General features: G+C 31.1%; 1 protein-coding gene across 4 annotated transcripts in view; it reads right to left on the reverse strand.

Moving 5' to 3' along the window:
* The window catches only part of LOC101897588 (RNA-binding protein Musashi homolog Rbp6), an 824,018-nt gene that overhangs the window by 19,101 nt on the left and 790,993 nt on the right, over window positions 1-13,924 (reverse strand). The gene's annotated exons all lie outside the window — the stretch shown is intronic.

Raw genomic sequence — 13,924 nt, forward strand, 5'->3', positions numbered from 1 at the left:
AATAATATTAATACTATCATAGTTAAAAAAATATTGTGTTCTCTTTCCGATTAAAATGGAACTTTTTTCTTTTTTAATTAATGAACTTTTGTGGGAGCTACCAGAAGAAATGATCCCTTATTATTTATTTAGAAATTCGTTCTCAGTTTAACAAAAAGTTAATGATTTAGAAGGTATAAAAAATTGGATACTTCCAATCAAGAGAATTGTCATAAGGAATGTCGGATCGAAACCCGCGTCGCAGTGGCCGAAAAATGGCTCGTGAGCTATATTCCATTCGGCAAATATTGAAAGCCAAAGAAATTAAAGTCATTTAAATTCCAAAAAGTGCAAGAACTTACACCGAAACAGAAAGTAAATAGACTCAATAGAGCTAAAGAGTTGCTTCGCTTGGCCGAAAGTGGTGAACTGCCGAATTTGGTTTTCTCTGCTGAGGTAACAATCGTTGTCCAGCAGTTTGTGAAGAAACAAAATGATAGTGTTTACTTGCCAAAGAGGTCAGCTGAAAATGTGCACCTTCGGTTGGCCACCAGAACTCAAGCGACGGCCATGGTGATAGTGTGGGTCGCCATAACAGCCGATGGTCAGAAAATGGAGGGTGCATTAAAGCCTTGGGCACGCAAATATTTTGGCCGCAGACCTTGGACATTCCAACAGGACTCAGCACCATCGCACTCAGCACGCGCCACCCAAGAATGGTTACAAAATGAGGTTCCTCGCTTCATTTCCAGCGCACAATTACCACCAAAGTCTCCGCATACCAATCCGTTGGACTATTGGTGCTGGTGTATTTTGGAAAGCAAGGTTGGCACTAAAAAATACCAAAGTGTCGATCACCTCAAGCAAGCGCTTCGCCGGGAATGGGTCAAAATACCACAGAGCAAGATTCGGGCAGCGTGTGACGGGTTCATTGGCCGTTTGAAGGCCATAATTCGTGCCAAAGGTGACCAATTCGAACAAAAAAAAAAATCTTTTTTTAAAATTTAATGCTATTTCCGACATTTTTTGCTTTCATTCAATAAAATTTAAAAAAAATGAAAAAATATTTTGCAGTTTTTTATCTCACCCTGTATATTTGTTTAAATCCAACCAGAGATGTAAAATTATTTTTAAGAAAAATTATTTTGGTAAAATGTCACATATTTTTAACATATCTTGTTTCCAAATTTAATATTTTAATAAAAAAAATGTGGCAATGCCCCATACTTATAAAACAGCTATCAAAAAATATAAAACAATAAATGGAAGTTTAATGTTTTTTTTTCTAAAATCTTCATATTTTTGTTTTACAACAATATATAATCTTATATTGATATGTATCTTTACAATGTTTGTGTGTGTTGTGTTTTTGAAAATATAGTATATATAGACCGACATATCTAAATAAAAAGGATTATTGTATTATAAAATTGACTTCACAAACTAATAAATGCTACAAAACTAAAATAATGGCATCTAATGGTTATTAAATGGTCCCAACGAATCATTAAATGTGAGAGAGAGTGAGCGAAAGAGAGAGACATAGTTGGGGAATGAAAGGATGTAGAACAATAGAACTGAACAACTGACTGAACTCTAAATTAAAAATGAAATCTTTTGAAACAACAAAATATTTTTTGTTTTCGTTGTTTTGTTTAATTTTGTTCATAGGTTTTTGTTGTTTCCATTGAAAACTGTGCTACTGACAACTTGGGCAGGGATGAGATGAAGTTACGGCTGCCACTGCTTCTTCCATTGCTTGAATAACAATAGTCCTGGTTGAAGACTTCCAAAGATTGACCGCTCATTACAAAAGTTCACAACAAAAGGCCAAACCCCATAAATGTCCTAATGGCGACGATGCTGATGCTGATGCTGATGGCAGTGATGGTGTTGGTGGTGTGCCATTACAATGACATTTCAACAGAAGATGCTCCACTTTTAATGACCTTCTTTGCTTTTGGCCAAAGCAGAAAACCAAACAATGTCCCAAAATTTGAACATTTTTTATTAATGCCTATTTCCTTTTTCTTTGTCAGTTTTCAAAGTTCGAAATCCTTTGGCCTTGCCTTTACCCTTTGAAGGGTGTTTCGGTTGCTTAAGCCAAACTAAAGGATTAAGTAACCCCACCATTTACACCTTTTCCAAATTCCAAATTCAAACAAAAAATGGTGTCAAATCATAATGACATCCTCAACTTCTCAAAATATGGGAAAAGTGTTAAAACGATTTTCTTCCTTTAAAAGTTCTAAAAAGAAAATAAGCAAAGCAACCCCAAATAATCCCCTTTGTTGTGGCACTCTTTCCCGAAATTTAGAAACCCTCCTCTGAAAAAAACAACAATAGCCATAACACTTTTCATGTTTTTTTTTTTTAATTTAATTATTTCTTTGCGAACACATTTGTGCTCATTTTATTATAACTTTTCATTTCAGTTTTGTCAAAGTTTGGGGTTTTTCATTTGTGGAGCTTTCTCTGGGTTTTTTTTTTTGAGTTTTGTTCTTAGTTGTTTTTAACTTGATTATGATTATGTTTTATATTTTTGTTGTTGCTGTTGTTGTTTTGAGTATTTAGACTACAAAAAGCGAAATTTCAATTTGCGTTTTTGTTTTTTCTTTCTTTTTCATTTTTTTATTTTAGCTGAAACTTTTATTTTTCTTTAGCTAGAAACCCCATGTTTTTCCTTTTGCTTCAGAAAGGGGTTTGTGGTTTTTCAATACTTGGCGTATTATTTGTTTATAAGCTACTGTTTTTGCAGACGAGAAAAAAAATAATCACAGTATATCATTTTGTGTCCAGTTTTTGGGGTTTTCTTTTTTGTTTTGGTTATTGTTATGATCAAATAAAATTGCTTTCTCAACATATGTGTGGGTGTGCGTATCAAATGGGAAAATAACATTGCCACATTAGAAGAAAATCATTGTCAAATTGTTTAAGTTTCGATAAGTGTTTTAAGTTTTGATGTTAGTTGGTGGAAAATGTTGGGGATATGGCCACTGAATGGTAGTATACTTCATAGAAAAATGTGCAAATATAGATTTGGTACCCAGTCCAATATTTGCTTTAGATATTAATGGGATTTTATTTTTTATTGTAATAGAGAATGTAGAAAAACAGTTGGGTATTAGGAAATCTGTCTATAAGAACTTGGAATAAAAAAATTTAATAATATTGGCAAATATGCTTATAACCCATAATGCGTATAAGTAATCTTAATAAAAATGGCCTAGGTGTCGTATAAGTAATTAGGTAAGATATACGGGATGTTAGCATTGATTTATTTTCTAGCGTAAAAATGTTGTTGAATTCTTTCATATTTTTGAAAAAAAAAAAAATACTCCAGAGATTTATATTTGTTAATATATCTTGAAAATGCCAAACCGAACAAAGTGGAGAAGAATAACATTTTGATATTTAAGTGTATTTTATTCCAAAGGACATCTTTGGAGACCATGGCAAAGATAACTGTGTCAATTGTCGTCTCCTGCCCAAATTTTCACCAAAAAAATATAGTTACTTTGATACTGCACAGGCAGCGACTCAGATATATTTGCAAGAGCCATAAGTGGTGACAACTTCTGATTTCACGTTTAGAACGTTTAATGGGAGTGAAAGGGAAACCAAAGTTTAATCATCTCAATAAGAGTGGCAGCAGGAACCATGATCGAAAGACAGACCGTAAATTCGGTCAATTAAGAAGAATTAAGGTACAGCTATTTTTTGACGCACGAGGAGTTCCTACCAACGAATCGTACGTTAACTAAAAAATATTACCAGTAAGTTCTGTCCAACACCGGCGGGGAAGAAATATTTGAAAAGAGTCGTTGACTTTTTTACCAATTTTTAAGGGATATATGTATTGAATATTGTCATCCTTTGTGGGGGAGATAACTGGAGGGGTGGACCGATACATGTCATCTTTAAACTGGATCTCGATAGTAAAAATATTGGGCTGTGTGAAATTTAAAGACAATTGGGTGCTTATTTCGCACTCTATGAAGGTTATTATTATTCAAAATTTCGACACGTTGTTGGGGAGGAACCAGAATTAGTGGTCAAATATATCTGATCTCCACATCAGATCTTGCGTTTATAGAAATATTGCGATGTGCCGAGTTTAAAATAAATCTAATGCTTATTTGGCGTTTTATTTGCTCAATGATTGTTCAAAATTTTGACCATTTGTGGGGCAGGTACCAGAAGTAGCGGTCCGTTATATCGGTTCTTTATACCATTTATTGTGTTAGTGGAAATATTAAGATGTGCGAAATTTGAAAATCATCGTACTCACATTTCACATTTTACAACAGTTATAATTGTTCCAAATTGTGACCCTTTGTGGCGGAGGTAGCAGAAGGAGTGAGGCGATACATCGCACATTCACACCAGTTCTTGTGTTAAAAAAATTATGGTATGTGTGAAATTTGAAGAGAACCGGATTCTTATTTCGCATTTTATGATCGTTTTTTTAATTCAAAATTTTGACCCTTGTTAGAGGTTAGAGGTACCAGAAGAAATGGTCCGAACTTTACCATCTTTATAACAGATCTTGTGTTAATAGAAGTATTGAGATGTCCAAAGTCTGAATGAAATCGGATGTTAATTTCACGTTCTATGAACTTTATGGATATAAAAAATGTTGACTCTTTGTGGGGGAGGTACCAAACGGAGTGGTCCGATATATTACATCTTCACACCAGACCTTGGGTTAATAAAAGTTTTGAGATGAGTGTAATTCGATGACAATCGGACACTTACATCACATTTCATAAGAGTTATAATTATTCAAAATGTTGACCCTTTGAGGGGGAAGTACTTGATGGAGTGGACCGATATTATCCATTTTTGCACCTGACCTAGAACTGACTCAAATATTAGAATTTGCAAAGTTGGAGCAAAATCGAATTATCCTTTCTCTTCCTGTGCAAAAAATATATTTTTTGAAAATTTCGACCTATTGTGGGGGAGGTACCAGAAGGAGTGGACAGATATTGCCCATCTCCGAACTCGATCTAATTTTGACAAAAATATTACAATGTACGGATACTTGAGAGTTATCGTGCGCACATCCAGACAGACAGACGGACGGAGGGACATCGCTAGATCAGCTCCATATGTCCTGAAACAGTTTTGGTCCAAAGAGACCTTAGGTCTAAAAACGTTATTTCGGTTTATCACGTTTTGGCCGTATCAAATGATACATGGCTAGAGAGGGTAGCCATATGGTATGGGATGGTATAATAAAATAATTTAAATTGGAACAACTGGAATAATTCGAAATAAAAAATAAAATATGAATGAAATATTTTAAATTTTAAATTACATGAATGTGTTACAATTAAAAAGCTACGAATTACAACTGACGTTTTCGAATTACGATAATATGGGTCACATTTTATCTGAAAAAGTTGCAGACTTAAAATTTTCACCAGCCGAGTATATTTCCAAATTTGTTAAATGACTCTTTTATTGATACAGACTTTTAAAGTGTCTGGATTAATAGCAGATGCATGACGTTTTTGTATTTTAAATCTGCCTCGGACCGTAGGAGTCCATTACTACTCGTTGTTCATTTTTTTCTATTTTCGAATTTTCATTTTTAATTTATTTTGAAATCATGTTCTAGATGTCTAGAAGTCTCTACAGTCGGAAAGGAACTTGACTTGGCCCTTGCAAAATATTTTTAAAATAGAAATATTTTGGATTTTCCAAAAATTTTTAAAGACGTAAGAAATATATGTACTACTAGGATACGAATACTTGCGTAGTTCTCTCTGATTTCTAAAGATTATGTTTCATTACAAGGTTATTTTATTTATACAAATATCCTTTAAATCCAAAAAATACATTTCTTATCAAAGTCGAACCCATTCAATATCCATTATATCAATTTCCCTGTCATCCTTCATTTTTTTTCAAACATATTTGATTTTGTAATTATGTAATAGGCAATTGTTATGCAAATGTAATATGTGTGTTTGGCATGTGATATGATGCGCGTAGGGATATGTGTGTGTGGGTGTTTGTTTGTTTAAACAACAATATTAACTAACTAACCAACTAATATTGTTGTTTATTATAATTATTCGATATAATTGGTTAAATAAGCATTCTATTAGTCGTTTATTTCAGTTTAGTGTGGCGTCTTTTTTCTCCTCTCCTCTACTCTCCTCTCCCTCTCTCGCTGCTTTGATTCCCATATTGGCTGAGAGTTGAGAGTTGTTTTTCGGACTCTTGTTTGTTGTTTTATCTCATTAATGTTGGCAATTGGCTGCTGGTAGTTGTCATAAAAACAAAACACCAGCAGCTGACAAAAACGAATGGTCTGAAGGAGGAGGAGGAGGGCTGAATGCCATACTTATCTAATGGATAATTGCAAAGCAATATAAATATGCTCAGTTGTTGTAGCTGCTGTAATTGAATTTCAATTTATTTTTATTACTAAATATCATTATTTATTGTTTTCAAGCTTTTTTCTTGTTGTAGTTGGTTGGTTGGATTGTTTGTATGTCTGTACTGCTCATTTAGTTATTTTGGGAGAGGGAAATTTGTGCTAGTTGTTGGTTTTTTCTTCTGTTGTCTGCTCGTTTTGTATTGTTGCTTAAATATTATCAATTGATTAATTAAATACAATAATAATAATCAGCATCATAATACAACAAATATGCAAAGTTTGCTGGTGTTGTTGTCGTTCGATTATAATTTTAAATAATCATTCAATTATTGTTTAGTCCAATATTAGCCCGAGTGGCTGGCTGTCATTTTGTCACTTGCACTTCGAGTTGGTTATTCTGCTTGAATGGGCTCTGAACTATAAATAGCCTAATAGTGTCATTACGTATTATAACAAGCTTAATTATCCACAGTGTTCGTGTGTGTGTGTGAATTTGTTGGTGGAAATTTGTAATGTATGCAAATATTTATGCTACGTACTTTCGTTCCTTTTTTTAATGTTAAATATTTATTATAGGGTTTTTTGTGTGTGTTTGATTGGTTATTATTATTTGATGTGGGTTATGTGTGCATGTGTTGTAAATAATATTCTGTTCTTGTTGTTATTTTATTTTTTTTTTAATATTTAATAATTGTAGTTTCAGCTTAATAAATACATTTTGCATCATGTTTGAATGTTTTTTTCTGCCACATTTAACATTTCTGTGTTCAGTTGTTTGTGTGTTCTCTTAATTTGCTTAGCAATTGTTAATATAATTTCAATTTGTTGTTGTTCTCGTTTTTTCCTTCTTCTTTTTCCTCAAAATTTCAATATATGTATATATTTTCTTTATAATAAATATGCGTAAAAAAGCAAGGACAAGCATTATGCAATTTGTTTTGTTAAAATATTTTGTTTTGTTTTTTGTGTTTTAGGTATAGCAAAATCTTTTGTTTTTTTCTCTTAATGTGTTGGTTGTTGTTGTTTTGCAGAATAAATGGATGGATAATTGATTCAAAAACACGTTTATTTTGATTTTTTTAATCTCCTTAAAAAGTAATTGTATATATAGATATTTTTGTTCATTTTTTTATTTTGTAATAATTATTTAACAAATTTAAATATAAAACTTGTAAAAATTGTTTTCTTTTGTGTTTGTTTTCTTTTTGTTCATTTGGTTGTCTTCTTTTGTTTTGAAGCTTTTGTTTTAACATTGTGTGTGTGTATTTTTAATAAATAATATTTTTATTTGTTATAGAAAAAATAATAAAAAATGTAAATGTAAATTTTTGTTATCGATTGTAAACCCACTGTAAAAACAATTAATACAAATTCACCTTTTGACCATTGAAAGCTTTTCATTTGCAGTCATTATATAAAATTATATTAAAAATGATAATGCTAATAAGCAATAATATATGATTTGAGTTTAGAGGCTAACAAATTTTATTACAAAAACAAAAAAAAAAAAAAAAAAAAAAAAAAAAAAACACAAGAAAAAAAAAAAAAACAAAAAATATTCCATATAGGATAATACACTATTACGGTTAGATGAAATAAAAAATTTTCATTTCATAGTTTCAAAGAGCAAAATTTAAGAAGCAACATTTAAAAAAAATATAAAAATTTTTAAATATTTTTTTTAAATAAAAAATTTATTTGTCTATGTCTTGGCATATGAAATGTAATTGTCTAGCTATTTTAAAGGTCTTGACTCCAAATAAATTAAATTAAATTGGATAGAAAGTAGTTTTCTATTTGCTTATGCATTTCATTGCAGGGTAAATATTCTAAGCGAATCCGAATATCAATGGTTTATACGGATCAAAATTAATTTTGTTAGCAACTCTCAAATATTTTATGTAAATAAAAAAATACATATATATTAAATGCATATAATATATAAAATAAACAAAAAATATTTTAATTTAAAATAAATAAAATAAAAATAATTTTTAATAACGAATATTCAAAATGATATTGTAATTTAAAAATACGATTAAAAACAACATCGGGACACTAACATTTCTTGTTAAAAATATCACTAGTATATCAAATATATATAATAATGACATGTGGATATCAAGTAAAAAGTATATAAAATATATTTAAATGAAACGTTCTATAATTAAAACCAAAGAATTATGAAAAAAATCTATCAAGCGCTAAATATTAAAGAATTGCTAAGTGTTCAAGAAACTTGATTTTAGTGGGAAAATTGATTTTTTTGGTGCTAGTGCCAATGAAGGCCAAACAAATGGCAATACAATGTGAGAGATATATAGTTTGCTATAATATTGTGACACAAAATTCTAATCGCTAATCGATATATATTTTTAATGATGATTAATGTTTTCAGTATATATTTCTAAATATTGTAGCTATATTTTCAAATTAAATTTCTGACATTGCTCTTTTGTAGAAATTAAATAAAAAATTAAAGAAACAAATAAAATACTGAAACCAAAATGAATAGTAGAATTTTGGTCTGTTTTTGCAATATTTTTGTCCAGGCTGTCATATTGACAGACATATGCGAAACTCGAATATTTTCTCATCAATAAATAGTATTTTTTCCTCAAACGTCAATAAACAGAAATGGAAACGATAAATATTTTGTTTTTTAAGTAGAAATTGCTGAAGCACATATTATTTTGATTAAAATTAGTCTTGAAATCAAGCAAGTAGAGAATTTCCATAGTTGTTGGAGATATTTTTTGTTAAAACTATATTAGTTTTTATAATTGATATTATGGGAAACGCTACAGTGTCATTACTTTTACTGAACATACCCCATATGGACACTGTTCCTTATTATAATGAGATTAATTATAGTTTACCTTCTATTAGAAGTTCTAATGATCTTTCTCTCTTGTTCAACAACAATACTGTGTTCTCTAGCAAACGTATGAGTAGAGCAATAATAGAAACAATCACATAACGGAGAGAGAGTTGTAACTAGAACACTGGACAGTATTATAATAAGAGGAAGCATCGGTGTGAAGAAGTATGTTCAGTTAGAATATTTTACTTTTAAATTTAACATTCGACTTTTGCCATTGGAGAATGTATAAGATTTTATTTGAAAAATAAGTTTTTTCCATAGTTGATGGACATATTTTTTGTTAAAATTATATTAACTTTTATAATAGATTCTGGGGGAAACGCTACAGTGGCATTAATGTAGTTTTTACTGAACACACCGTAGCTTTTACTGGACACTGTTCTCATGTGTCCAAAAGAGAGCGGTTAGAGAGAGAAATTTTGACAATTCCCAGCGGATTTTTTAGCACATACATCTTCCATCTGAGACCAATGACAATGTAGGTGCGACCCATCCAAAGCCTGTATACAATTTCTACTTACATTTACACAGAGATGGCCTAGGCCGTCAGACGAGTCCGAAATCTACCGACAATGTAAGCGAATGTTGGATGGGTCCGCAATCGACCGACAACGTAAGCGAATGTTGGATGGGTCCGAAATCTATCAACATTGTAAGCGAAGGTTGGATGGGTCCGATTCCATCAACATTTTAGATTGTGGAACTTAAATTTCAGCTGTATTTTATTAAAATATTCGTATTATTAACAGTGTTTTCAACAATAAAATATTCTTATTATAATTAGAAATAATTCATAAAAACGAAATTCATAAAACTTATTCAAAAGACGTGGGAAGAAATAAAGCTTAAACTAAAGGAAAAAAACAATATATTTTTCCAGTTTTTTATTGTAGGACATTGTTCGGAAGTGTCTGGCCTTAGGGAATTTGAAACAATTTCTAATCCTGTTCATGGAATCCTTCACATATGACAGCTTCTGAAATAAGGATAAAAAATATAGAACAATTTTTTAATATTAAACAGTTATACTATAGAATAGACTAATGGACTACATTTTAAGGTAATATAATATCACCTTTCAATAAGTATGTAAGAAAAAATTTAACTTACCGAAAATGGCCATGATTAAAATTTATATTCCTTAAACGTCGTCTTAAATTACTCCTACTGAATCCTGACATTTTATTGAACTAATTTAACACACAACACTTACTATATTCTTATTTTATTAATTTATTTTATTAACTTTTGTTCAAAATTCACAACTTGCACTTTCAAAAACACTTCACAGAATAAAATTTAGCTTCAAAATAGAAAGAAGCATCAGAAATGAATAACGGTACAACAGCAGCTGCAACAATAATCAAAAAAATTACAAAACAATACAAAGGCATCCGATTCAGATGCAAGTGCGATGGACAGTTTTTATTGTATTTTGTTTTGTTCTTTAATTCTAACATGGATTTTGTTTCACAATGTAATAGCAATACGACTCATCCGATTCGGATGCTAGTTGTATGCTATTAACCACTGTCATTTCATTTTTTCCTATTGACAATATAGCATACATTTGGATGGGTATTAAATTGTAATGGCCAGCGGACTGCTGGGTTCTTTCAGTGAGAGTTTGCAACTCTTCTTCTTCTCATTCATTGACATTCAATCAGATGTTTTCTATTGTTTATTTATTTCTTTTTGTGCTTTTAATTTGAAAATATTGTTTTGGAATTAACAAGACTAATTGTTTTTATATATTTTTATAAAACTTGTGAAATTGGTGGTGGTTCCTTTCGTTTAATTCTTTTAATGGGGGACAAATTGGTTTGTTTTGACAAATCAGCAAGCTTCTGCAGGAATACCGTCTGTTTACTTTTCGCAATTTCCTTGCAAAAGAGAATAAAACTACCTTGCTCTCTCAGAAAGATGTTGCTGGACAATTCCTGCAGGAAAAGTAACCAGACACACCTACTGTGTTCTCTAGCAAACGTATAAGTAGAGCAAGAATAGAAACAATCATATAACAGAGAGAGGGAGAGAATAGTAACTAGAACTCTGAGCAGTATTATAATAAGAAAAGCATCGGTGTGAAGAAGGAGTATGTTCAGTTAGAATAATTTTCTTGTAAATTTGACATTTGACTTTTGCCATCGGAAAATGTGAAAACGTTTTCATTTGGAGAAGAAGTTTGTTAATAAAATAAAACTAAATATTAATCCTGATATAACATTGTTGGTCATATAAGTCGTGGAGAAAGCACGATTTATATTTGGTGGAAGAACATGCCGTTCATTTAACCCCAAGTATTGCTCGTGGATCAGTTCTATTATCAAATCAGTGTTTTTTTTACTAAATTTTCTTTTTTTCAAGGGAAATTTAGCAGATTTACAACTCTGAGAGCTTTTAAATACCAGAAATCAGACAAAAATAATGAAAATATACTTAATAGATGTATTGGTAACATTGTAACTAAGGCAGCACTATGGTATGTATAGTGGGAAATGAAGTGTCTGATAAAAGCTCGAGACAGATCACAGACGATTTATCTGCCGATAGAAGAGACTATGCGCTAATATGCCAGTTGCTTAAAAAATCAAACCCCAAATCTCTTATCGAAGAAGGAAGAGGCAGATCCCAGACGATTTATCAGCCAATTGATGAGACTATTAGCTATTATGTAAATTGCTCCAAAAAATCTCTTATCGGAGAAATTTTTTAAGTTAATTGTAGCAAAAAAAAAAAAAAAAAAAAAAAAAAATAATTTGCGAACTATTTTGCACTTTGTTGGCAGCCTATTTTGGAAAAAAAAAAATGTTTCAAACATTATTTTTAAGTACAGTAGCATTTAAGGTATCTTTCAACAAAATTCAAACTTTTCAAAAAGACGAAAGAAAAATTGTTGGTTGAAAAAGAGAAAATGAAAACAAAGACAATTCTATCGGAGTTTTGAATGTTTATGTCGGAACATTACAAAATAGCAAATATTCCGCTTAAGTTTACTTGTTAATTGACTGTCAAATATGTTAATCCACAAGATACTTCATGAAGGGCTTTTTGTGTTATTTTTCCTTAAATGTTTACAATGTTCAATAAATAGTGGTTATGCCAGGTTTTAAAATCTCCCATAACCCCAGATTAAAACAAGTATAAATAACTCACTTTAGGCTCTATACTCTAGAATCTAGAGTATACAAAAACTAAGTTGCATGTATGTATACACAATGTCATCAAGTACTTCAAACAATACTTTAATTACATACACCCTGAATATTAAGTTTTTTGGAAAACAGTTTACCAAAATAACCAAATACTATATTCCAAAGAAAAAAACATAATGTGCAATAAACAAGAGCAATGTAAACATTCTAGCAATTATCAAAGAAAACCATAAGTACGTTTATAAAACAAAAAGACGATATAAAAGAAGAAACGAACGTTTAGTACGAATGCTAAATATTATTTTTTTCTAAATGCTAGAGATTTATTTTGCTAATATTTTGTTTTTGGTTTTATTACGAATATACGAGATATATATTTTTTCGTCTGTAAATACTCTCCCGCTCTGGTTGGCTAAATGAAACTCTAGGCTCTAGATATGACAAGTCCTTGTTGTGGCTACAAAGTTGAATAAATATTCAAGGACTGTATACAACTATTGAGGAGACAGACATACACTCACAAAATACGTGGTGAAGAGAGAGTGTAAACGAGAGAGCACAAGAGGGGAATATAGAGAATTTCGGTTATAGACGATGTATTATTACTACGAAGACATATTGATTATATTAAATGGGCGTTTATAAATATCGGCCATGTATGTTCGTATGTCGGTCTGCATGGCGTTTAAGACATATATGTAGGTATGCTTGTATTTGTATGGATGTAGACATCAGAGTTTAGAACAAGTGCAAGATATTGTATTGAATAGATGATATTTCAATACGATTTCAATACCATTATTAATTAATGGCATCAAGTGTTCTTGATCTCCTTCTTAAACTTGCCGTCGTTGTTGTTGGTGGTTGTGGTGTTATCATTGTTGCATGGCCATACAAAAGCGATTCGACAATTCAATTTCATTAAATCGAATATTTATGTTGCGAAGGCTAAGCGGCGGCATTCAAATGAAATTGCCATACAAATTGAATAGCTGGGCAAGAATTGCCTGCAGCCCCATACCGATACGCCCAATGTATAAAGTTTGACGATTAATACGCTCTATGGCAACTACAAATTGATTATTACTGTAGTTGTTGTTGTTGCTATTCTTGGTTTTAGTTGCATGTTAATATACAAATTGCTAATCTATGCTGCAGTTCTAGGCAAGACTGTATCTCAAAGAGGACTACATGTTAAACGGCCACTACTGCTGTGAGAGAGAAAGATATACGCAGAGAACAAAAATTAAATTTGTTTACATATTTTTTGTTGATATATTGAACTGCTGCTACTACTGTAAGTAATAAATATTTGAACTACGGCTACTGCTAGATGTCGTCTACGATTACTCTAAGAATATTAAACGCTTTCGAATACTAAGCTAAACTAAACTATTTTGAGTTGACTTGAAATATTTAATCCGCTTTTCGATTTTGGCGCCAAGACGCCAATACAAAATTTTGTTGGACGCCTTGCTTTGTTACATCAGCCCGACATTGTGCGGAATTGAG

This window comes from Musca domestica, unplaced genomic scaffold (genome assembly GCF_030504385.1).
Source record: "Musca domestica strain aabys unplaced genomic scaffold, Musca_domestica.polishedcontigs.V.1.1 15, whole genome shotgun sequence".
Taxonomy (NCBI): domain Eukaryota; kingdom Metazoa; phylum Arthropoda; class Insecta; order Diptera; family Muscidae; genus Musca; species Musca domestica.